The sequence below is a fragment of the Neomonachus schauinslandi genome, chromosome 13 (genome assembly GCF_002201575.2).
Source record: "Neomonachus schauinslandi chromosome 13, ASM220157v2, whole genome shotgun sequence".
In the NCBI taxonomy this organism is placed as follows: Eukaryota; Metazoa; Chordata; class Mammalia; order Carnivora; family Phocidae; genus Neomonachus; species Neomonachus schauinslandi.
Window position 1 is genome coordinate 11,847,069 of NC_058415.1, and position 24,678 is coordinate 11,871,746.

General features: G+C 41.8%; 1 protein-coding gene across 1 annotated transcript in view; it reads left to right on the forward strand.

Annotated features, from left to right (window-relative positions):
• Positions 1-24,678, forward strand: part of TJP2 (tight junction protein 2) — a 121,613-nt gene that overhangs the window by 54,261 nt on the left and 42,674 nt on the right.

The following is a 24,678-nucleotide window of genomic DNA, read 5'->3' on the forward strand; positions in this document are numbered from 1 at the left end:
AATGAAGTATAACAGTAAAATGCACAGATCTCAAATGGACAGCTTGATAAGTTTGTTTTTGTTGTGGTAAAGCAATGAGATCCACCCTTCTAACCGTTTTAAAGTGTACAGTTCAGTGGCATTTAGTACACACACAGTACTGTGCAGACACCGCTATCTGGTTCCAGAGCTGGGTGAACACTTACATGAATGTATTCACTCCTGTGGTTACCACCTAGATGAAAAAACAGGACTTTCCTTCACTGTAGAAGCTTCTCTCTTGCTGCTTTCTCTGTTACCACCCCACCTCCAAGGGAACCTCTTTTCTGACTTCTGTCACCATGGGATAGTTTTGCTTGACTTTGAGAGGATCTGTATAAATGAGTCAACATTTTGTGTCTAGCTTCTTTTGCTCAACATAACTTCTGTGAGATTCATCCGTATTGTTATCTGATTCAGTAGTTCTTTGTTGCTGAGTAGTAGTCCATTTATATGAGTTATCACAGTTTGTTTATCCATTTTTCTCTTGATGGATATTTAGGTTGTTGCCTGTTTGTTTGTGTTTTCCTATTATGACTAAAGCTGCTAGGGAAATCACCCACACTTTGCTTTGTGGACTTATGCACTCACTTCTCTTATCTAAATTCCTAGGAATAGATTTGCTGGGTCGTATGTCGGGGATGTGTTTAACTTTCATTCTGTAACTGAAGTCAGGCAGACCTGGGTGTGAATTCCCTTGTCCTCCCACTTGCTTGCTTTACCTCAGGCAATTTACTTTCTTCATGTTCAGTTTTTCTCAGCTGTAAAATGGGCACTGTGTACCTGATCAGTCAGGGTTCGGTGAGGAAAAGGGACATCATTTTAGCTATTTCAAGGAGAAAGGAATTTAATGGAGAGCATTAATGCCTACAAAACAAGAGGCTGGACAGACAAAAACCAAGGGCCCACCACTGGCTTTCATATTTGCACCCCAGCAAGTTAGAAAGCTGCTGTGGTCCAGAGCCAGGACCTTGGAAACACCCTTCTACCTGCTCAGCCTCTGCAGCCCAGAGGTGACTGAAATGGTAGGGAGCTTAGTGAAAAGTGCAAAGCTCAGGTCTGGCAAATCCTCCTTGACTGCGACTGCTGCTATGGGAAAAAAGAAAACAAACGGCATCTGCTTTCCTTCCTCCTTCTAGATCTTAAACAAGCACACCCTGTTGGCCAGGGGGCTGGGGGTTTCTGGAAGTAAGCGAAGAGGAGTGCCAGACAACAAGAAATGGGATAGACGCCTCCTGGGGTGGCACTGGTGACCTAGGTGGAAACTTACTAGTATCATCGTTATGATGTAAGAACATTTGCCGAAGCAGTCCTATGGCCGCTTTAATGCACAGAGTCTGTCCTTTGACTTTATAGTCACCTGCTGGAGGACGGATGCTGCTGTCAGACCTACCTGTCACATAATTGTTTCTCTGAAGGGCCTCAGCTTCTTCAGCTACTAATCTGTGATTCTAGGTACTTTTCTTTATGAGTAAGCTTAAGAAATTATAATTTGCAAGCCTACCAATTAATACAGAAACTGAAAGGTGACTTAATTCTAAGAACACTGCTTTGATGTATACTTTATGAAAATTACTGAGTGTTTTCTTTTTGAAGTCATTCTGATTTGTTAGTTTTTAATAAAGTAAAAGGTGATATATAAATCTTGTTAATAGGTGGGCTAAAAAGGATGTTCCCTTTTTCTGTCTTTATCTTTTGACAAATGAAATGGAAAGAAATTAGATTTTTATCCTATTTGGTGCCAAGAATCTCCTGCTGACAGCACATGCTAGTCTACTAAAACATTTGGCAATAGTGACTGTCCTGTTTCTAGCTTATATTATGAAATGTGAGCTGCACTCTACTGCTCTTGAGACATTTAAACATTTTCAATCAATTGAATCAATTTTTTACTTCCTAGGGACCTTACTATTACTGCTTTGAGGTGGGCTGGCCAAATGATTTATTGATTAACATTTTATTTTAGGCTTCTGTCTCTAGTGCTACTTCTGAAGGCTCCTTGCAGAAAAATTTGAAGTGAGAGGAACGCAAATATTCTAAGTGCCAAGATAAGCGTGACCAGTAAATTCATTTCAGCCACTGGCGTAGCAGTTAGAGTGAGCTGGCTCTTTGCAAAGCTCGCTTAAATTTGATTGTGTGAGAAATATATTGACAGAATCCCATTTTCTCTCCTTTTAGCCAGACTAATCCAGTTGGCCAGGGCTAACAATGGATGTCCAAACAGTTTACAGTGGTTAATACAATGGACAAAGGGTTTCACTGTTTGGAGAGTAGAAAAGAGAGCTGATGGGGAGCTTCTTAAGGGCACTGACCTAATTCACTCCTTCAACAAAAATGATAAAAATATATATGTATTCTGATCCAGGTGTCTATAAATATTTCAGCTAGTACTATTACAGCCTCAGGAAGGGTGGTGTGGTGCTGTTTTGTGTGTTTTGTAAAGTACAGCCTTTATTTTTATTTGACAGTGGCCTTTAGATTTTTTTTTTTTTTTTTTTAAATAAGCCAAGTTCTGGCATGAACTGATATTCCACGAAAGTTAGGGAATTAAGAAAGGCAGCTGAAATCACACGTCACCCTCCTCACTCCTGAAACCTCCTCACATTCAGGAATTTTAGTTATGTACTTTTTAGAGATAAACTTCTCTGTGAGCCTTTCTTCTGTAAAATGTGGAGAAACAGAACTGGGTTAAAAATAAAGTTGGTTCAGGCATTGTGTTTATGATTTACTTTGTCCAGAAAACATAAATTGCCAATGTTTTTGCTATTTATTACCACGAGATATTTGCAGTCAGTATGTACTGCCTCAAAGAATATCTCTCACCTATTAATAGAACAGGAGCAAAGGAAGAGTGCACACATCAACTATGGGGTAAAAAAGCTTGGGCTTAGTTCTAAGTTCCAAGTAACAATTGCATTGTGGTTTTTTTGTTTGTTTTAAGATTTTATTTATTTGACAGAGACAGACACAGCGAGAGAGAGAGAGAGAGAGAGAGAGAGAGAGAGAAAGAGAGAGAGCACAAGCAGGGGGAGTGGGGGAGGGAGAAGAAGGCTGCCTGCGGAGCAGGGAGCCCGATGTGGGGCTCGATCCCAGGACCCTGAGATCATGACCTGAGCTGAAGGCAGATGCTTAAGGACTGAGCCATCCAGGCACCCCGAGTAACAATTGCATTGTTGTTTTAAGTGGTCTTTGAGTGTGACTGGATGATTAAATATAAATGTTGACCTGATTGGATTATGTCTCAGCCATGAACGGTCCTGAAAAAACGGCAGTAACCTAGCACTAACCTATCACTCTGGATAGTTACCATGCATGTTCTTTTGGCTTTATATTTGGGATAATGATTTATGCAGTGAAATATAGAAACTGGGGTGCTGTCATATCTGTCTCTTTCATCTGTTTCAAGTTGGATATATTGGCTTTCTTTGTGTAGTCCGTGCTACATGGATAGTCCATTATCTTCCTAAGAAGTAACGTAAGCTTTTTGATTGGGATGAGCTTAATCAAAATGAATGCTTGGAAACAGAACTGCAAAAAAAGTCCTCAAGTAGGTCTAATCTAAATTTCAGGGCATATGTTTATCTTTTCAGAAAAGCAGGGTGTTTTCACCGGGGCCTGTGTTCTGCCAGGTGTTGGAAGGGGTATCAGTGTCACTGTTGGTGATTGTGAGTTCTTGAGAGCGGGTCTAGATCTTCGCTTTCCTAGTCCAGACACAGCATAGTTGCTCAGGCAGTGGGGGAAGGTGAAAGGAAGAAGTGGAGCAGGTAAGTCTCAAAGGACTGAAATGGGATCTGCATGAGTGTGTATTTTCTCCCTTTTCTTACTATATTCCCAACCCAGCAAAAAAGTATTTTGCAGGTGGCTTGGAGACTGTTGGAAACAGCAGCATTCCATCACTGGAGCAACAAATCTAAACTATGCATTCATGGAGCTTGTAGAGCAGCTCTGACGCCGTGTCCTTGATTTCTACTCTGGACATGTTGGGGGCAGGCTCACTCTGCTCGGTTCCCAAGTGCGCGGCAGAAGTCCTGATGTTTGTGAACAATGCCTAATCATGAGGGAGCCCAGGACACCAAGTGAGATTCCATGGGTTTTGCTCTGTACTGTTGGACTTCTCATAACTTCCTGTAGTGAAGTGAGGGAGGGAAGCGTGTGACTGACAGTGTTAGACCCTTGGTGCAGATCTCACTGACTAATCCTGCCCAGTTGGGGGTAGGTGTTAAAACCTGATTTAATAGGTCAGGAAACTGACACAGAAATGTTAAGTAATTTGCCCCATGTCACACAGCTCATGTGGTAGGCAGGGCATTTGAGCCAAGGTCCACTTGACTAATTCAAAACCGGTAGGTTCTTCCAACTCCACCTGCCTCTGCTTTTCAGAATCAGATGGGCAGAGACATAATGGGAGAAGCTAAAGGCCCTGTGTTGATTTTTAGGAGTTTAAACATTATCATTGAACGTGTATAGAAGTTTTTCTCTCCAGGGAATCATCATTAGTAACAATAATATATCGATTTTTTTTTTAAGAGCGAGCCCGTGTGTGCAAGTGGGGGAGGGGCAGAGGGAGGGGGATGAACTCAAGCTGACTTCACGCCCAGTGCAGAGCCCAGTGCGGGGCTTAATCTCTCAACCCTGAGCTGAAACGCTGAGTCGGATGCTTTAACTGACTGAGCCATCCAGGCAACCCCACAGTAATATATCAGTGTTTTTAAGAGATGTTTTCATTTTTCAGTGACTTGTGGTCATTACTGTATGGGACCTCAAAGACTCTAAGATAAGACACAGCCTTATGGGGAAGTAGATGATATAAACAACTAGCTAAAACCACAATTTATTATAGCAATATTAAGAATATGTTTTGTCTGTGAGAGTCTTTCTTCAAGTCCACAGTCTCTAGTTAGAAATGACTGTTATCCCACCAAGCTCCTATCAACTCCCCCCAAAAAAACGCCCCACAATTGTTAATGTGAAGAAAAACTTCTTGTGGCTACAAAGCACATGGGTTGTGGAATTAGAACATTTTAGACTTGCTGCGTTTGGGAATTTGGCTGTTACGGGTCAGAATTCCATCATAAGTTGCCTGAGGATCAAAGTACATCTTGTAAAACATCACATACCTCCAAGAAGTTTAGGCTAGCAGATACTCACACTTTCTGTGAAGTAGAACAGTAAGTTTTCTTTTAATATGTAGCCAAGACCATATGCATGGATATAGTGAAAATTTTGATTGAGGATCAAGATAGAGTGGGAATTTGGGAGTTAGAGCATTTTGGTGGTGGAGCAGATTATAGAGTGCCATGTGTTCACCTTTGGACAGGCTGGGGTAGGAGGATGTTGAAAACTGGAGCAAACAGCCCAAGGGGTAGAAAGAGCTGGGAAGCCTCTAACTATAGACGTGATGTTTCTTTCCAGTTTCCTCCTGGAATCCTATTAAGGGTGCCTTTTCTCCTCCTCACTGTCTCACCACATAGCTCTCTTCCCCCAGGACCCAGAAGTGATGAGTAAGATGTGCATCCATGGACAGTCTGTTAGGGCTGATACTATTTGAAATGTTGATTCTTGGTCCTAGGCTCAGTCAGCCACAACAAATGCTGGCTATATAATTCTGACCAGATTCTAAGTTAGACTTCAGGGTGGACGATGGAAACTTCCAGTGTTTACACCCTCTCTTTAAAAAAATTTAAAAAAAAAATTTTTTTTTTTAAAGATTTTATTTGTCAGAGAGAGAGAGAGCACATAAGCAAGGGGGAGCAGCAGAGGGAGAAGCAGACTCCCGTTGAACAGGGAGCCCGATGCAGGGCTCCATCCCAGGACCCTGGGATCATGACCTGAGATGAAGGCAGACGCTTAACCGACTGAGCCACCCGTCCCTAAAAAATTTTTAAAGCAGCCTTTGCCTTGGGTTGTGGGTGCCACATCCTTGTTACTTTTTTTTGAGGGTGCACAGAGAGCGTTCCAGCTTGAGATCAGGAACCAAAGTTTTTACTTCTCTTTGTCTAACACCGTTCTTCACAAAGTGTCTTGCTCAATGTTGATAATACTAACACATGTAGTTAATGATCTACTTTGAGGATTATCTGAAGCAAGATTTTGATCTTAGGCCAGCTTCCCCTGTGGTATGTGATTGGAAATTGTGAACAAGTTCAGAATTTAGCTTAGGTAAATTATAACCAGGTAAGTTCTATTGCTACCAAAACCAAGTGTAGTTCACTTTGAATTGACCTAACTTTCGGATTACATACCCACTCAGAACTAGCCCCTTATTAAATAAAAAAAAAACAACCAAAAAACAGTAAAGAAATAAGCAAACAGAACAGTATTATCCCTCAATAGTGACTGGATGCTAAGGGCAGTCCTAAGGTTTATTGAAGATTAAAGTGAAAACCAAGGTGAAGGAAAGCAAGAATCAGGAAGTGTGTGTACCTGTCTCGATACCGGTGTGAGCACCTTGCAGGTAAAGGTTGTGTCTTGCTGAGCAGGCACCGTGCACATCAGTAGGCCATTACTAAATTTTGCATGAGTTTAGACTAGGGGTTGGCAAAGTATAGTCAACTGCCTGTTTGGTTGTTTGTTTTTTTTGTTTTTATTTTTCCCCGCTTACTGGCAAAGATTTGTTCTTACCTTTTTAAATGGGTACATTTTAAATTGGTTATATAAGTATTTATGTAATATCCTCTTGTGGCCCTTTAAGAAAACATTAGCTGGGCCATGGTTTAGAACTCCCAGGAGCAGGATGCTTGGGTTTCTCACCCATTCTGCTATCTGGAAATAACATATGTCAGGATGCTGACTTGTGAAAGATTCTCGCTTCATGAGGACACTCCTGTCTGATGTCCTTCTTGGCTGTGGGAAAGCGAGAGAGAGAAGGGGTTGGGCTAGTTTGCTTTCTGGTTTCAGTCCAGGAAGGTGATGGATAACAGGGGCCAGTTGAGAAGTTTTGAGTGTAGACTTCCTCCACGTTAAGCAGTAACATAAGCACAAGAAACTGTGGAGAAAGTATACTTAAAAACACATTTTATTTTTAGGATGTGGAAAGGCCATGAAACTGAAATGTCCCTCTATGATGAAACATTTCTGTCTGGGTTTTGGATGTTCTTATTTCCCTGGATTCCAGTCTGGGGACAGTACTGTTTATTGTGTTTCTACATTGTTGACCATTTCAGTTCCAAGCAATCCATTCTTACCTGTCAGGGAAACCTTCAAAATTATAATAAAGTGCCACCATCGGTTAAAGTCTTGAAGAAATATAGTGCAGAAAAGGAGTTAATGATGTTCCCTCAGCTTAGGAGATTTGGAAAGGCTTTGGACTGATATTAGTGACTGACGACTGACCCTCAGCTCTTAAGCATTTACAGTCATTGTTCTCTGTACTATTCCAGGCCTTCCTACATCCTAAAAACAAGCATCCCTGGAGGGTGGGGACTGTGTCCTATGTTGTTCAGTCTTTGTTTTCAGAGCCTGGTACACAGACTCTTAAATGTTGAATGCAGTCTATTTTTTATATCTTACTAAAATGATACCACATTGCCCTTTTTTAGGGTGGGGCTTACTTAATATAGGAAATACCCCTCTTGTGTGGTACTTTAGCGTTTATAAAAGCTCCCACATAAAATTCTGTCTTCACAAAAACCCTGGGAGATGGGTATTATCACCCAGGATGCTCATAGAACAGCCGGTTAGTGACAGACTAGGGACTTGAGCCACTTACGAAGTAGAACAGCTAGAGAGCGTAGTGTGTGACCCCTTTTTCTTACCCGCTCCTCAGTAACAAGACTGCAACCATGCCTTTGGAACCTGGCTTGGAAATTATAGTTCACTCTGGTCTTTCCTCGCAGTAGAAGGGGGATCTTGCCTGGAGCTTAGGCCCTTGAATGGACCCCTTGGCTTCGGCTGCCCTGAGGAGCCACTACTGCACGTGGAATCAGTGTCAGGCCCCCGTGTCCTCGTCCTTCCCACCTCCTACGTCCAGTAACCTGCTGCGGCTGTCGACCCAGGCTTAATTTCTTCTCTGGCTCTCAGTAAGATAAGGAATTTAGACTCAAATATATAAAAATACAGATCTGCCTGTGCCACTGACCTGCCCCAGACTTTTGACTTACTCATAGGTGAGACCAAGATCCTTCCTGAGTCCCGGGCTCCCCCACCTGCCTCCCTCTCTGTGCCCCAGATGTGGTGTCTCTTGCTTGCCCTTCCTCAGTGAGCTGCATACCCTGCTTCCACAGGGTCACTAAGAAGAAGAGCCTTCCTTCATCTCCCGAAGAGGCAAGTCCTTTCTATTCTAGACCTGTGTGTGCCCTCCCTTCATAGCACTTGTCAGCTTTAGTTCTGCAGCGGCTGACTGACTCCTTGATTTACATTGACCCTCATGAGTCTGTGAGCTCCCTGAAGGCAGGGCTGTGTGTGTTACCCTCATTGTTTAATCTCAAGTGCTCAGGACAAAGCCTGGCATGAAAGAGGTGCTTGATAAATATGTGTCCAATGAACCAATGAATGGATCCCACCTTTTACGTGGAAACTAACTCCTGTAGGTCTGTCATCTAGAAATTATGTTCCTCTATATACTAATTAGGTCCATTGATTAACATTAGAAAGTACTATCTTCTGCTTTCCAGAGGGCTTAAATTCCTTTGACTTTGCCACAGCACCCAGAGCCAGGTTAGCAACTTTGTAGGGTGAGGACGTATTTATAATATGCTTTTGTGTTTTTATAATGTTAATGAATGACAAGTAAGTGTTATTTTTCTACTTTTAGCCCCCCCATTTGCAAAATTTATCTTGCCTCTTATAAAAGCTATAGTGGCAGGATTTTATTGTAATCATTAAAGGTCATTTCTAATTTCCTCTAAATGGCATTTATTTTGAAATTTTAAATTTAAGGGAAACAGCATTCTTTTTATTTCTGCATCATTGCACCACCTAGTGGATTATATCTGTTAGTACACAGTGGCCTTTTCTGATTTCCTGACCATCACCAGTTCCACAAAAGGGAAATGTTGGGTGCCTTTTTATGCTTTAAGATCGCCTACAATTTCTACCAGCAATTTCTGTTACTAGGCAATGATGGATTTTTCTGAGAGGAGCTCAACATTGCTGCCTTCAGAATTTAAAAAAATGTTGACGCATATCTGAGATTTCCCATGTCACCAATAAAGGAACGGTGCAGAGTGGGGGACGGGGTGTCTGCACACTATATTATGGACTCAGGTTAGCTCAGTTTATATAATAATGACATATAAGATATTAGACCAAAGAATGAGATCTTTTGTAAGCTTAGAAACAAAACTGTTTCAAACATCTTAACTTTTTCTTTATTTAATAAATTTTGTCTTGAGAAGAAAACATTAGGAGAAGCCTAAAGTTTTTGTATAACTTGATTCAGTTACATCTCCTGTGTTTTATTAAGTCAGAGTCGTTAGTAAGGCTTGCTGATTTGCATTTTCAGTATTTTTAATAGCTTGGCTTGGTCTCCCACATTGCCTTGGTGTAGGAGGTGGATGCAGGAAACCTCACCTTTCCCCTTCCTGTCTCTGGTCTTTGCCGCCCCCTCCCCTTAATGGAGTGTGTTCTAGTGCAACTGAGAGTTCTTTTTCTCCGTTGATTCCATGAGATGCAGTGGATACACACTGAGCTAAATGTACCATTCAAGCACACTTTCAGTTATCAAGTTTGATATTTTAAATGTATAATAAATACATAGCAGTTGAAACCATAAATTGTAAGCTTTTAAATCTTATTCATAGATTAATGGTTTAATATAAATTATTATGTCTCATACTGAGAGCTGCTTAGTGTTTTCAAAGTATCAAAAAATGTGTCTTGTAAAAAAAAAGGAAGTTTAATAAAATAAATTTCCACTAAAGACCTAAAAAAAAGGGCACCTGGGTGGCTCAGTGGGTTCAGCGTCTGCCTTTGGCTCGGGTCATGATCCCTGGGTCCTGGGATTGAGCCTAGCATGGAGCTCCTTGCTCAGTGGGGAGTCTGCTTCTCCTCCTCCCTCTGCCCCTCTCCCTGCTCTTTCTCTTTCTCAAATAAATAAAATCTTAAAAAAAAAAAAAAAGACCCCCGTGTATCATTTACTAAGTTTTACTAATATGCCTACATAAGGAATTAAAAATCTTTTTTTCTCAAAGGAATTTTTTTTTTTTTTTGAGAGAAAAGAGTGCATGCCTGAGTGGGGAAGGGGTAAAAGGAAGGGGGAAGAGAGAATCTTAAGCAGGCTCCACACTCAGCATGGAGCCAATGCAGGGCTTGATCTCATGACCCTGAGATAATGACCTGAGCTGAAATTAAGAGTCCAATGCTTGGGATGCCTGGGTGGCTCAGTTGGTTAAGCATCTGCCTCTGGCTTGGTCATGATCCTCGGGTCCTGGGATCAAGTCCCACACTGGGCTCCTTGCACAGCGGGGAGCCTGCTTCTCCCTCTGCCTGCCGCTCCCCCTGCTTGTGCTCCCCCCCAGTAAATAAATAAATAAATAAAATCTTAAAAAAAAAAAGTAGGATGCTTAACCGCCTGAGGCACCCAGGCGCCCCTTGCAGGAAAATTTAAAAGGTTACCAAAAGAATCCTTAAAGTATGAAAGCAAGTACTGTTTCTGTAAATAAGTAGTATTTCTTTTCTTTTTTCTCCTCAAAATGGTATTTAAAAAACATGGCATTTGACTCATTTTGATACAGCACTTTGAATTGCTGGAACTTCTTTTAAAAGTAATGGGTCAGTACCTATGAAGATGCTTGGAAATGTTTGTGGTGTTCAATTCAGAAATACTACAAAATATGGAGAGGGCTCCATGCACTCCAATTTTGCCACAGTATTTGTTATAGTAGCCAAAAAAAGATGGAAACATTAAATGACTGCTAGGAATATGGTTAACAAATTACATGCTAAATGTGGCTGTTTATAAATTTAAGTTAAACATTTAGTTTCTTAATTGCAGTAGACGCATTTCAAAAGCTCAATAGCCAGACGTGGCTGGTGGCTACCATATTGGGCAATACAGGTACAGAACATTGTCGTTACAGCTCAGAGTTCTGTTGGAGATGCTGTTAGACCAAAGCGTCTCTAACTTCAGTGTGCGCGTTAATCACATGGGGGCTCTTGGTAAAATACATATTCTTTTCAACAGGTCCAAGGTAGGGCTTTGGGATTCAGCATTTTTTTGTTTTTAAGATTTTATTTATTTATGAGAGAGCGAGCGAGCGAGAGCACGAGAGGGGAGGGAGAGGGAGAAGTGGGCTCCCTGTTCACGTGGGACTTGATCCCAGGACCCTGGGATCAGGACCTGAGCCAAAGGCAGATGCTTAACTGACTGAGCCACCCAGGTGCCCCGGGATTCAGCATTTCTAATAAGCCCCCATGTGTTAGCAATACAGTATCTAAACATGAGGTCTTTTAAGTTCCTCCATTTATTTCCCAATTCTGATAGAAAAGGCTTGTCTTTGAGGCTTCAGACTCTGTAAGGCTTACTGGCTTTCTGGGAATTAACCAGGGATATTGATATGTGGTGGAAGCATCATGTCACTCTTCTGTGTGAGCCATCCTCTGATGGTGCCTTGGGTCTGGGAGGGACAGTTTATTCTGTATTTCATTAGGGCCAACCCTGCTAGCAGAATTTAGCTGAGCACTCTAATAATTGGTTTTCTAACATGCCTTTTGATAAAGCAGTTTATAATTTTCTTTATCTTGGTACCTGTCATGGGGTGGTGGTTTGTACGTATGTATTTTTTTTTTTAAGTGAAGCTGTGTTTTAATGTTGTATGGGCTTAGTCACATTCAAAATCATAGAGTAGACAGGGCTTTGTCCCTGTTGCCAAATTAGCACCTTCCTTTTTGGCTTATTAATGGTTTCTATGTAATTACAAATAAGAATGGTCTGTTTAAATTACAATTATACTTCATAGCTCAGTGTATCAGAACTATGAACATAGAGGTCTGAAATGTAATTATCTGATTTTTCCCCCCCTCATGTCTTATTAAAATTGGACTCATGCAGATCTGGACTCAGATTGTGACCAGCCACCTACTAGTTGTGGAACTGTGTGTTGTAAGTTCCTTAATATTTCTGGTTTTATATACATATATATATTTTTCTTTTAATTAAGGTTTAATTTTTTTTTTAGAGCAGTTTAAGATTCACAGCAAAACTGAGGGGAGGGTACAGAGATTTCCCATATACCCCCTGCCCCTATACAGGGTAAAAGCCTTATATCATCAGTATTCCCCATCAGAGTGGTATGTTTGTTACAGTTGATGAACCTACACTGACACATCATGACCACCCAAAGTCCATAGTTTACGTTACAGTTCACTTCTGGTACATTCTGTGGATTTGGACAAATGTATAATGACATGTATCTGTCATTATGGTATCAGAAGAGTATTTTTACTGCTCTAAAAAAATACTCTGTGCTCTGCCTGTTTTCTCTTCTTCCCTCTAATCCTGACAACCACTGATCATTTTGTTGTTTTCATAGTTTTCCTTTTCCAGAATGCCATATAGTTTGAATCAAACAGGATATCGCCTTGTCAGATTGGCTTTTTTCACTTAGTAATATGCATTAAGTTTCTTCCATGTCTTTTCATGGCTTGAAAGCTCATTTCTTTTTAGTGCTCAATAATATTCCATTGTCGAGATGCATCACATGTTTATTCATCCATTCACCTGAAGACATCTTGGTTGCTTCCAAGTTTTGGCAGTTCTCAATAAAGGTGCTGTAAACATCTGTTTTTGTTTGGACATAAGTTTATAACTCCTTTGGGTAAATACCAAGTGGCACAACTGCTGGATTGTGTGATAAGAGTATGTTTCATTTTTTGTTTTTATTTTTTTAAAGATTTTATTTTTAAGTAACTCTCCACCCAACATGGGGCTCGAACTCAAAACCCCGAGATCAAGAGTCACAGTTGCCAATGATTGAGTCAGCCAGGCGCCCCCAAGAGTATGTTTGGTTTTTAAGGAAGCCACCACACTGTCTTCCAGAGTGGCCGTACCGTTTTGCATTCTTGCCAGATCCTATTGCTCTACATCCTCACTGCATCTGGTGTTGTCATTGTTCCAGATTTTGGCCCTTCTAATATGTGTAGTGGTATCTCTTTGTTTTAATTTGTATATCCCTGATGACATCTGATGTTAAACATCTTTTCATATACTTATTTGCCATCTGTGGATCTTTGGTGGGGTGTCTATTAAGGTCTTTGGCCTGTTTTTTAATCAGTTTTATTGTTGAGTTTTCAGAGTTTTTCGTATATATTTGTCTGATAATCATTCTTTATCAGACATCTTTGCAAGTATTTTCTCCTAGTTTTTGCTTAGTCTCTTCATTGCCATTCACAGAGAGAAGTTTGTAATTTTAATGAAGCCCAACTTATCAATTCTTTGTTTCATGGCTCATCAGACCTTATATTTCCATAAGTAAAAAGGGAGGAATTGGGCTTTTGGAAGGTTTAATGGTTAACAGCCATTAAACACTTAGCACAGTGTCTGGCACTTTGTAATATTCAGTGAGTGATGATATGTTTTGGGTCCCCTGGTTTACACATGTGTTCACAGAGGTGCAGCCCTAGGGAACTTATACTTAGCTGGCCATTGAAAGAGCCAGAAATAAAGTCTGACCCGGTTCCCTTCCTGCACCCTCTCCTTCCCAAGTCACCAGGGTTCTACAGTCACTCGGAAGAGTTGCTCAGCCAGGTTGACTGGACCCAGACCACCTACTTAGAAATGACTGTCAAGCTTGTCAGAGGGACTGGATCTATCGCTGGTCTGGTGCCCAAGGACCAACACCATGGCTTCTGTTTTTGTTTTTGTTTTTTTTTGACTTAAAGGCCAGGAAGTGATCACAGGTAGTTTCTGAAAGGCTCTATCGGTGTACAGGGAAAGAGGCAGCGTTCCTCAGTGGAAAGGATACAGGCTTTGCAGCCACACTGACCTGGGTTAGAATCTGTCCTCTGCTACCTTTTACTTGTATGAACTTGAGCAGGTTACGTTACTTCTCTGACTTAAGTCTTCTTTTCTGTAAGATGAGTCTAATAATTATGATATTGCTAATAGCTAGAAGTAATGGAGCATTTACAATGTGTCATTCACTACCGAGTTCTCTACATGCACTGTCTAATTAAATTCTCATAACAACCTTAGAAAGGTTTACAGTTGGGGAAACTGAGGCAAAGACAAGTTAATGTAATTTGCCTGAATTAAGTGGTACAGTAGAGGCCAGAATCCCCACTTTCTGATTATGGAATCCATTATGCATCCCTTTAAAAAAAAAAAACAAAAAACTTCTTTTGAGATATAATTCACATACCATACAATAAAAGTGTACAATTCAGTAGTTTTTAATATATTCACGGAGTTGTGCAATCACCACCATATCAATTTTAGAACATCTTTATCACCAAAAAATAACTCACACATCCCTTAGTTAAATCACCCCCATTTCTCCCTGAATAGCTACTCCTAGGCAACCACTGATGTACTTTGGTCTCTGGATTTGCCTCTTCTGGACATTTTACATAAATGGAATCGTATACAGTATTTGTCTTTTTGCATCTATCTGGCATCTTAAACTGTTTACAAGATTCATCTATGTCGCACCGTGTATTGGGACTTCATTCCTTATTATGGCCGAACACTAGTCCGTTGTGTGGATAGACCACATTTTGTTTACCCATTTATCAATTGATAGTCATGTGGACTGTTTTCACTTTTTTGCTATTATAAATAATGCTGCTATGAACATTTATGTACAAGTTTTTGTGTGGACATACACTTCTAGTTCTCTTGGATTCTATGATACGTTCTTAGACTGTACTCTTCCAGGAGACAGAAAACAGGCAATTCTTATTTGGGAGGGATCTTGTTATATTGTTGCTGCAGGCCTTTGGTGGGTACCTTTATTGAGAGCGCCAATTCAGTGAGGAGCCCTGAGCAAGGCCTTTCCAAATGCTGCTTCATTCGGTCCTTACAGCGTTTGTAATAGGGTAGACGCTGTGTGTCCTGTTGCACAGATGAGGCACCTGAGCCCCAGCAGGTGAGCTGCTCAAGGTCACAGAGCTTGTCGAATGTGTGGGGAGTGGAGCTTGGACCAGGTGTGTGGGATGGCCTGCAAAGCTCTGACTTCACAGTATATGGCTGCCATTCCCAGAGGTATATTTATGAAGACCCTGTCTCCCACTTGGAGGTTTGTTGGTCCGGATTTTATAGAGTGCTTTCCACAGGAGTTTGCTTCATTTCACCCTAAGAAGTAGACAAGGATGCTCTTACTCCTTATTTGTATCCAGTGGAAACGGAATTCACTGTGTGCCCAAGGTCATGGGTGGGTTGGAGGGTCAGAGTCTTTGTTGGAAGTGTCTTCTTGGAGTCTAGGTTCATTGCTCTTTACATTTCAGCACAGCTGCTCTCTAAACAACGGTTGGGTGCCCTGGCATACCATCATTGTCTCCCAATTCTTTCTTTCTTTTAATGCAGACTGAAGTTTTCCCTTAGGTAAATAAAGGGTGATGGGGTTGGAAAAAACCTCAGTAACTCTGGTACCTTTCAGCAGTGGGCCTAGAATCTAATCATATGAATTCTGATGACCTTTCAGGAAGCCCTCTTGTAACCTGTGTATGTTACTTTTTTCTTAAGCCCACAGTTTTCGTTGTTGCCTGTGAGCACTTAGCCTCTGGAGCTGTGCAGTGAGGGTCAGGAGCTGGTGATTGCCTTGTTATCCCATCAGAAAGTGAAATACTTGTGGAGTAAACGATGGACGATTTTTATTAGAGAACCAAAAATTACTTGAAGACTTGCTTAATTCACTGCTGACTAATTTACTGCTATAAGAAAGGGTTTACTTTGAGAGACCACAGGCAAGTGGCCCAAAGCCAAGGATTTGGTTTATAATTTTAAAAATTAGTCAGTTTAGGAAAAGAGACTGGAGCTCATTTTCTGCCTTCCCTGGGAAAAAGTGGTTCCTGCTTACTTCTTTGAAAAGTGTCTTGAAATTGTGCCCAGCGATTGTAATTTTTACTAAATCCTTCACAACCATTAAAATAAGACGGATTTCGTGAGGTAGGAGAGGGGTATGTATGCTCTTTGTAACTGCCATTACCTCATCACTCACCTTGCTCCAGCCCCACATGGCCTTTTTTCTTCCTTGAACATAATGAGATTCTTTCTCACTTCAGGGCCTTTGTACCCCCTCCTTGGAGAACGGTTCCGATTTTTTTAGGATTAGTGCTTTCGAGTGTTACAGCCAATGGCACTTACTGCTCCTGCGATTATAGTGTATGTTTATTTATTATTGTTCCTTCTTCCCATTAAAATCCTTCCTGTGAGGGAAGGACTTGGCTTGGCTCCCACCAGCGCGGACTCTGAGCCTTTATCTTCATCTGCCGTGGCAGAAAGCAGCACTGAGCTGTTGTTACTGCTTACTGTCCTACTTCCTCCCTGGACTGTGACTGCCTTGCGCAGTGACTTTGGGTAATTTGCCTTTCAGGCCACAGGCCGCTGTTCAGGAAATGTATCTCGAATATGTGAATATGGAGGTTAGAAATCTTTGGGAAGGTAAATTGCTAAACTTGATCTTCTCTTTGAGGCAGCTCTTCTGCCACAAAATGTCCTTTTGATGCCCCCGGTAGAACAACTTCTAGGGAAAGGCTGCGGTGGAGCCGATGGCCACTCTCTACACCACTCTCTTTCAGGGCCTTTGCTCTGTGCTGTTGTGTGCATCCTGCACAACCCCACCCCCGCCCCAATCCCGTTCATTCTTCAGACCTCATCTCAGCGTCACTTGCTTAGGGGAACCTCCCCCTGCCGGTCAGGTGCTGACTCCTGCCAAGCTTCCCGAGGGCAGTGACGTATCTCTAAATGCCATGCTTTTTATTTATCCATTCATTCATTCATTTAATAGTCTCTATGCCCAATGTGGGGCTCGATCTCACAATCCCGAGATTAACAGTTGCATGCTCAGGCGCCTGGGTGGCTCAGTTGGTTAAGCGACTGCCTTCGGCTCAGGTCATGATCCTGGAGTCCCAGGATCGAGTCCCGCATCGGGCTCCCTGCTCAGCAGGGAGTCTGCTTCTCCCTCTGACCCTCCCCCCCCTCATGTGCTCTCTCTCTCTCATTCTCTCTCTCAAATAAATAAATAAAATCTTAAAAAAAAAAAAAAGAGTTGCATGCTCTTCCAACCAAGCCAGCCAGGTGCCCCCAGTGCCTTATCTGTATCATTTCATCCTCAGAGTCTAATAGGCTGCACTTGGTAAACATTTGCTGAGGGAATGAGTAAAGAATTAGTGATAGTGTATTTGCATCTCCATGTTCCACAGTGGCATCGTTCACCATAGCCAAGAGGTGAGAGTAACCCAAGTGTTCATCCATGGATGACTGGATAAACAGAATGTTGTATACACATACAATGGAATATTATTCAGTCTTAAAAAGGAAGGAAATTCTGACACATGCTACAAGAATGAACATTGAAAACGTTATGCTAAGTGAGTATGTCCCACACAAAAAAACAAACACTGTAAGACTCCACTTACATGCAGTATCTAGTAGTCAGATTCATAGGAACAGAAAGTATTATAATGGTAGTTAACAGGGGCTGGGAGGAGGGGGCAGTGGGGAGTTTTTTTGTTTTTATTTAATTTAATTTATTTATTTGACAGAGAGAGACACAGCGAGAGAGGGAACACAAGCAGAGGGAGTGGGAGGGGAGAGGCAGGCTCCTGGCTGAGCAGGGAGCCCGATGCGGGGCTCGATCCCAGGACCTTGGGATCATGACCTGGGCCGAAGGCAGACGCTTAACAACTGAGCCACCCAGGTGCCCCGGTGGGGAGTTGTTTAATGGTGTAGCGTTTCTGTCTTGCAAGATGAGTCGTGGAGACTGGATGCACAACAATGTGAAGTACTTAACACTACTGAACTGTACACTTAGAAATGATTAAAATGGTAATTTTGTTATGCCTTTTTTTTTTTTTTTTTTAGCACAGTTAAAAGAATTAGGGCAGAAACTGTGACTTCTGGAAATCACTGTACAAGAATCTGGAATTCTTAAGTGGTAGGATGCCTGTGACTTCTGGGCAGTATGCATAAATTAGGGAAAGAAGTATTTATTTCCTCATCAGGGAAGCTCAAGTATTTTTGGGAAGACTGTCAGAGTCAAGGAGGGAGTTGCTTATGCCTGCCTTCCTTGCCTAGGTTCTTGTGCTTCTCTGCTCCGGGGGCCCAGTGAGCCAGTGAGCCCTGGGATGAGCCTGGCTGGTGTGTAGGGATCTTGCCTCCATTTGCACAGCCCAGCTGAGTACTGGGCGTTGTACTTTCTGCCTTTCTCGGTGTAAGATTTGAAGCAAACTTTTATTCGTTTCCTACCCTATTTTGCTGTTCTAACGCTTATGAAGAGCTTAAGGGAAAGACATGAACATTTTCGAGTGCCTCTTCAGCATGCGCCCTTTGTAGAGGGTATTTCATTTCAGGCTGATGGTGGCCCTCTGAAGTATAAGTGGTATTCTCTCCATTTTGTGAAGAAGGAGACCCTTTATCCAAGGCCCCACAACTAAGTGACAGAACAGAGACTGCACCCCAGATCTTCTGCCTTTATAGCTTTCGTTTCTGTCTCTGCATCACGTTGTTTCCTCTGTGGTCTCCATCTCATGGTCCCGAGGGTGCACTCTTCACATTTACAAACTACTTGGTGTGAACCCTTGGTGTAACGTATACAGTAGTAGCAAGAATGATGCTGGATCCCCAAGACCATGCTTCTGAAATCCCAAACCCAACTTGAACCCACAGACATCCCATAAAGTCTTTTCTAGATGTTCAGAAATCTAAAATGTGGGGCGCCTGGGTGGCCCAGTTGGTTAGGAGTCTGCCTTCAGCTCAGGTCATGATCCTGGAGTCCTGGGATCGAGTCCCGCATCGGGCTCCCTGCTCAGCGGGGAGCCTGCTTCTCTCTCTGACCCTCCCCCCTCTCATGTACTCTCTCTCATTCTCTCTCTCTCAAATAAATAAATAAATCTTCAAAAAAAAATCTAAAATGTACTTTTCCACTCTCCCCCACCCCCACCATTGGTAAAAACAGAAACAGATGGTATGGCTCTTTGTTACTCTTTTATCTGCTAAATTTACAGAAAGGTTAGGGAGAAGAGAAAACTCTGCTGAGTGAGCACTCTGTCCCCCAGTTAGCTCCAGGCTTTCTCTCGCCTACAGACCTCTTATCTCCAAGGATGTGAAACATCTTATCTTCAGGCCTTTAATTTCTGTGTAACATTAGCAATTCCATTCGCCTGAAACATTTCATTTCTAGCCAGCTTATACCTTTTGTGTATGTGTGTACGGGAGGGTCTGTATAAATAAACACTTCTCTAAATGTTCATTACCAGAGTTTTGCTCCAAAATGTCCTATTTGCTTAATAATTTCTACTTTGATACTGAGTCGCTCAATATGTCTAACAAGAATATTTGCTCCGATTCTCTCGTTCCCTTCCCTTGCACGGGAGAGAGGGAGGGAAAGAAAGCCGTTCAGGTGGTGTAAATCCCGACTGCTTTCTTATTTTCCTCACAAGTGGTGCTTTTCAAAGCGTTCCGGTGTCCCTGCTGCATGGATGTGTCACTGTGTGAGATGACAGCAGGATTTGCTGGGAATGTGGGCCACTATTGTATCCGTCTTACATAACCACGTGGAGTGATGGCAGTGGGTGAGCAGCCTGGGGTGTAGGCAGTGGCCTGGCTGATTAATCTCCAGAGGCCATGAAGACTGCTCAGGTCCTCCAGAGGATGTGGATCCAGGCTGTTAAAAAGTTGGGGAGATTGAAAGGCCATGTGAGTCCCTCTGCAAGCTCCCCCCCCCGCCCCAGCTTTTCTTCGCGGGAAATGGTTGGGGAGCAAAAGCTTTCTCACAGTGACTCCTTTCTCTTCGGATTTATTTGCGCTTCTGGAAGCTTTCAGTAACAAATTGTGACATGTAGCGTGTGGTCAATGGTGGGTTTTAAAAATACTTGGCTTATTTTTAGCAGACGTGTGAAACTGATAGCCTCTTATGGGACTTAGGAATCAAAGGCTGCTGTTTTCCATGTGTTGGGAGCATTCCCAGCAAGCACTGTGTTGCTTCCTGGGAATGACTTAATTGTACTGCCTCGTAGAAGATGTTTGTGTTTGGGAATTTCTTGTTTTGGGGTAAAACTTTTTGCTTCCTGTTCTCTTATATCTAGATTCCTAAAATATAGGAAACAGTTTCTCACATGTTCTTTTTTTCCTCTTAGAATCTGAACGGTAAGTACTACTGTAATATATGAGTGTTTACTTTTTTTTTTTTAAAGATTTTATTTATTTATTTGAGAGAGAGAATGAGAAAGAGAGAGCACATGAGAGGGGGGAGGGTCAGAAGGAGAAGCAGACTCCCTGCCGAGCAGGGAGCCCGATGCGGGACTCGATCCTGAGACTCCAGGATCATGACCTGAGCCGAAGGCAGTCGCTTAACCAGCTGAGCCACCCAGGCGCCCAATATATGAGTGTTTACTTTTATGGCTTGGGGTTTTTATCAGGCAGCTCCCTTATGGGCTGAATTTGAATAATCTTTAGCTTTAGCTATGGCCTCCATCTCTGGGAAGCAGCAGTTTGTGGACAAAAAGCCTAAAAGTTAGTTGCCTCTTGGGGGAGTAGAGGCAGCGAAGACTTTTGGTTATCTGCCTTCTGGTTGGTTTTTAACACGTTTATGTAAAATGTAGGATTTTACCTGTTTGGGCAAGATATTTTGGAGGGAAAAAACAACTTGAGGACATTTAAAAAAAACAGATCAAATTTAACTATTTGTCTTTGTCCCTTTCTCTTCATTCTTCATGTAAATACCTTACTGTTAAACATAGTTTTTTATTTATTGTAGAAAATTAGCTCCCTTTAACTTTCCGTGTTGTCTAGGAATGACTCGTTATAATATCAAAGGAGTTATAATTAACACAATTTACAAGAAAAGTGGAAGTAAGGAGGGACTGGGGAGAAGCACACTGAAGATGCTCCTGGTGCATGGGGTGTTGACTGGGGAAGAAAGGAGACCAGGGAGTTGTGCACCCTACTGCTCCCCCAGAGCTAAATGATCTCTCCCTCACCTGCCTTCCATGCATCTCTCAAATTATTACCACCACCCTCTTTCCCTTTTCCAGTCGAGTGATCACGCTTTCTTCTGCTCTTTTACTTTGCAAAGTCTGGGCTTAAAAAATATTTGGTATAATGTCCCTGTCTAGGAATCGGGTACACCTTGATGTTCACTCATATGCCTCCCTCCCCTGTTTTTGAACTTAATAAAATGTTTGGTGCACATAAAGGAATTATGTATCTAAACCATAGAGCCCAGTTATAAAACAAATACTTGTGACCTTGAGCCCATCATGCACACCCATGTAGCCTCACCAAGATGGATACAAAATCCTTTCTCTGCCTCTTCCCCAGATCACTTCATCCTGAAGTTTGTGGTTTTCATTCCCTTGCTTTTTTTTTCTTCATAGTTTTACCACACACATACACATATGCATCCCTAAACAAAATATCCCTGAAGAAAAAATTAGTTTTGCTTGTGCTTTCTTTATTGTGGTGTAAAAAAAAACAAAACCACAGAACATAAAACTTAGCATCTTGACTATTCTCTATTTTTTAATTTTTTTTTATTTTTAAAGATTTTATTTATTTGAGAGAGAGCAAGAGAGAGAGAGAGCACGAGTGGTGTGAGGGGCAGGGGGAGAAACAGGCTCTCTGCTGAGCAGGAAGCCCGATGCAGGGCCCGATCCCTGGAGTCCAGGATCCTGACCTGAGCCTGAGCCAAAGGCGACACTTAACCGACTGAGCCATCCAGGCACCCCAGCATCTTAACTGTTTTTAAGTGCACAGTGCAGTAGTGCTGAACATGTTCACATTGTGAAACACTGTTTGCTTTCGGAACTATATAAAAATGGTATCACGCTCTGCACATTCTTCTAGGATGTTTTTCACCCAACATTCTGTTTGAGTTGCATCTGTGTTGTGGTATGTGTGGCTCTAATTTGTTTTCATTACAGTATAATAATTGCATTTTAATAATATATTACAATTTATTTGTCTATTCTGCTCTTGATAGGTATTTGGGTTGTTTCCAGGTTTTGGCTGTTGAGAATGTTGCTGCTGTGAATACTCTTTGTGTGTATCCTTGTCACTTATTCATACATTCCTCTTGGGCCTCTGTTCAGGAGAGAAATCACTGCAGCATGGAGTATGTGTGTCTTTGGCTCTGATACATGTGAGCTCTTCCTGGGGCCCTGTATGTAAAGCTCCTCAGAGCTAAACAACAGTCCTCTGGCTTTCACACAGAGAGTGTCTGAATATTGATAGCAATTCTGGGATCTGGGCATAGCCCAGCACAGGTTGGGTGGGGCCCAAGCCCAGTGGCCCAGTTTGAGAGGCATGAGCTGAAGCCCTCAGCTAAGCTGCTGCGCTGACATACCCAGAGATGATGTTTTGAGGAATGTGTGACTGTGTGGGGTGCTCTTTGTTTTCCAAAAGGTATTTAGATAGATGAGGCAGGAAGACACTCAGTGATTCTCTTTTTGGGCACACCGTGGTTGGTAAACACTCCATGGGCTTTGGTGTTTTTTTATTTGCCAGTGTATCAAAAGGGCCACAAATCACATGCTTGGAGCTTAATAAACATTTTTGAATGAATGAATGACTAAGTTAGCGAGTGAATGAAGGGTTTTCTCTGAGACCTTCATAAAAAGTCATAGTTCTGTGGGCTAGTAAGTACACGATTATGGTATATATTAATAGCTTTCAAAAGAGCTATTAAAATGTATTTTTACTTCAGTTTCCTCATCTTTAAAAAATAAGATTTTAAATTCATCACTTACTGTAACAGTATATTCTTTTAATATTATGTTTAAGTAGTTAATAGTTTATGTCACAGCCCACTAACCCTAGGTAAAGAAGAAGCCACTTATAATCTGATTAGTTCATACAAGTTGGTGAGTTCTTTGGGCACCTGGCAAGGTCTGATTGATTATTTAGTTCAGTCCTGTGGGGTGGTAGTGGTAGGAATAGGGGTTTAATTCTCTTTCTGATAAATCTAATTTAAATTACTCCTGTGGGCAAGGGTGCCTGGGTGGCTCAGTTGGTTAAGCGTCTGCCTCTGGCTCAGGTCATGATCCCAGGAACCTGGGATCGAGCCCCACCTGGGCTTCCTGCTCAGTGGGAAGCCTGCTTCTCCCTCTCCCTCTGACTCGCTCCCCGCCCCCCCGACTTGGGTTCTCTCTTACTCGCTCAGCTCTCACTCAAATAAATAAATAAATAAATCTTAAAAAAAAAATAAATTACTCCTGTGGGCAGCACAGGAATACATAGATAGTATAATCTCTTTATGGAGGAACAGTGAATTTCAAAAGCCAGGTTCATTCTACTTGGGAAACATTTGAAAAACAAGGTTTTGTAGCAACTCATTCATTTGGCTAAATGATAACAAATTTTAAATCCAAAACTTTTAAAAGAGAATTTGCTGTTTTTATTTTTAAAATAAAAATGTATTCTAAAAGTAATGTGCTCATATAAAAATATTCTCTGCCATACCACAACTCCTGGGGAAATTCAACATTTTTTTGTATTCTTCCCATCTCTTCCCTATATGCTTATACAAGGTTTATACCAATTTATATTCCCACCGCTTTCACCAAGAGTAGACAGACCTAAAAATAGAAAACCAACTAGTTCTCTCTCTCTCTTTTAATTTATTTTATTTTATTTTTTTTAAGATTTTATTTATTTATTTGACAGAGACAGAGAGAGCAGGAACACAAGCAGGGGGAGTGGGAGAGGGAGAAACAGGCTTCCCGCCAGGCAGGGAGCCCGATGTGGGACTCGATCCCCGGACCCTGGGATCATGACCTGAGCCGAAGGCAGACGCTTAACGACTGAGCCACCCAGGTGCCCTTATTTTAGTTTTTAATCTAAGAATTCTGATCTCTTGGAGCCAGATGGTATTAGCCATGGAAATGTCCTAAAAGTGAGTAGATAGCAGGAGAGTGAGCTAAAGGATTATGACTTCCTCTCACTCTGAGTCATCAGTTACAGCTACTCAGGAGTAGACTGGTTTACCTTCTGTACAAAACAAAATTGCTTTTTTCTAAACCCCCTTTGCCAAAGGGAACAAATGATCGGCTCCAACAGATCAGTTGATAGAATTGTCTTTTATATTAAGTTGTGTTCTCCCCAAGTCAGAGTTTGTTAACCAGGGGAAAAAGAAGCACATCATCTGGACATTTTTTTAATTCTTTTCTCTCTCTCCTACTAGTATCAGTGCAGGAATGGCAAATTTTATTTGAAAAAATTTTATTTTTGTTAAAGATTTTATTTGACAGAGAGATACACAGTGAGAGAGGGAACACAAGTGGGAGAGGGAGAAGCAGGCTCCCTGCGGAGCAGGGAGCCTGACGCGGGGCTCGATCCCAGGACCCTGGGATCATGACCTGAGCCGAAGGCAGACGCTTAACGACTGAGCCACCCAGGTGCCCCTGTATTTTTTTTTAAACTGCTAGTTTTTCTTAAATTATTTTAATTTGTGTATTAGTAAGGCCTTTTATTTATATAATTATATTTCTTTGTGTCCTTATGTTTTAGAAATTTCCTATTAAAAAACATAGCTGGGGCGCCTGGGTGGCTCAGTCGTTAAGCGTCTG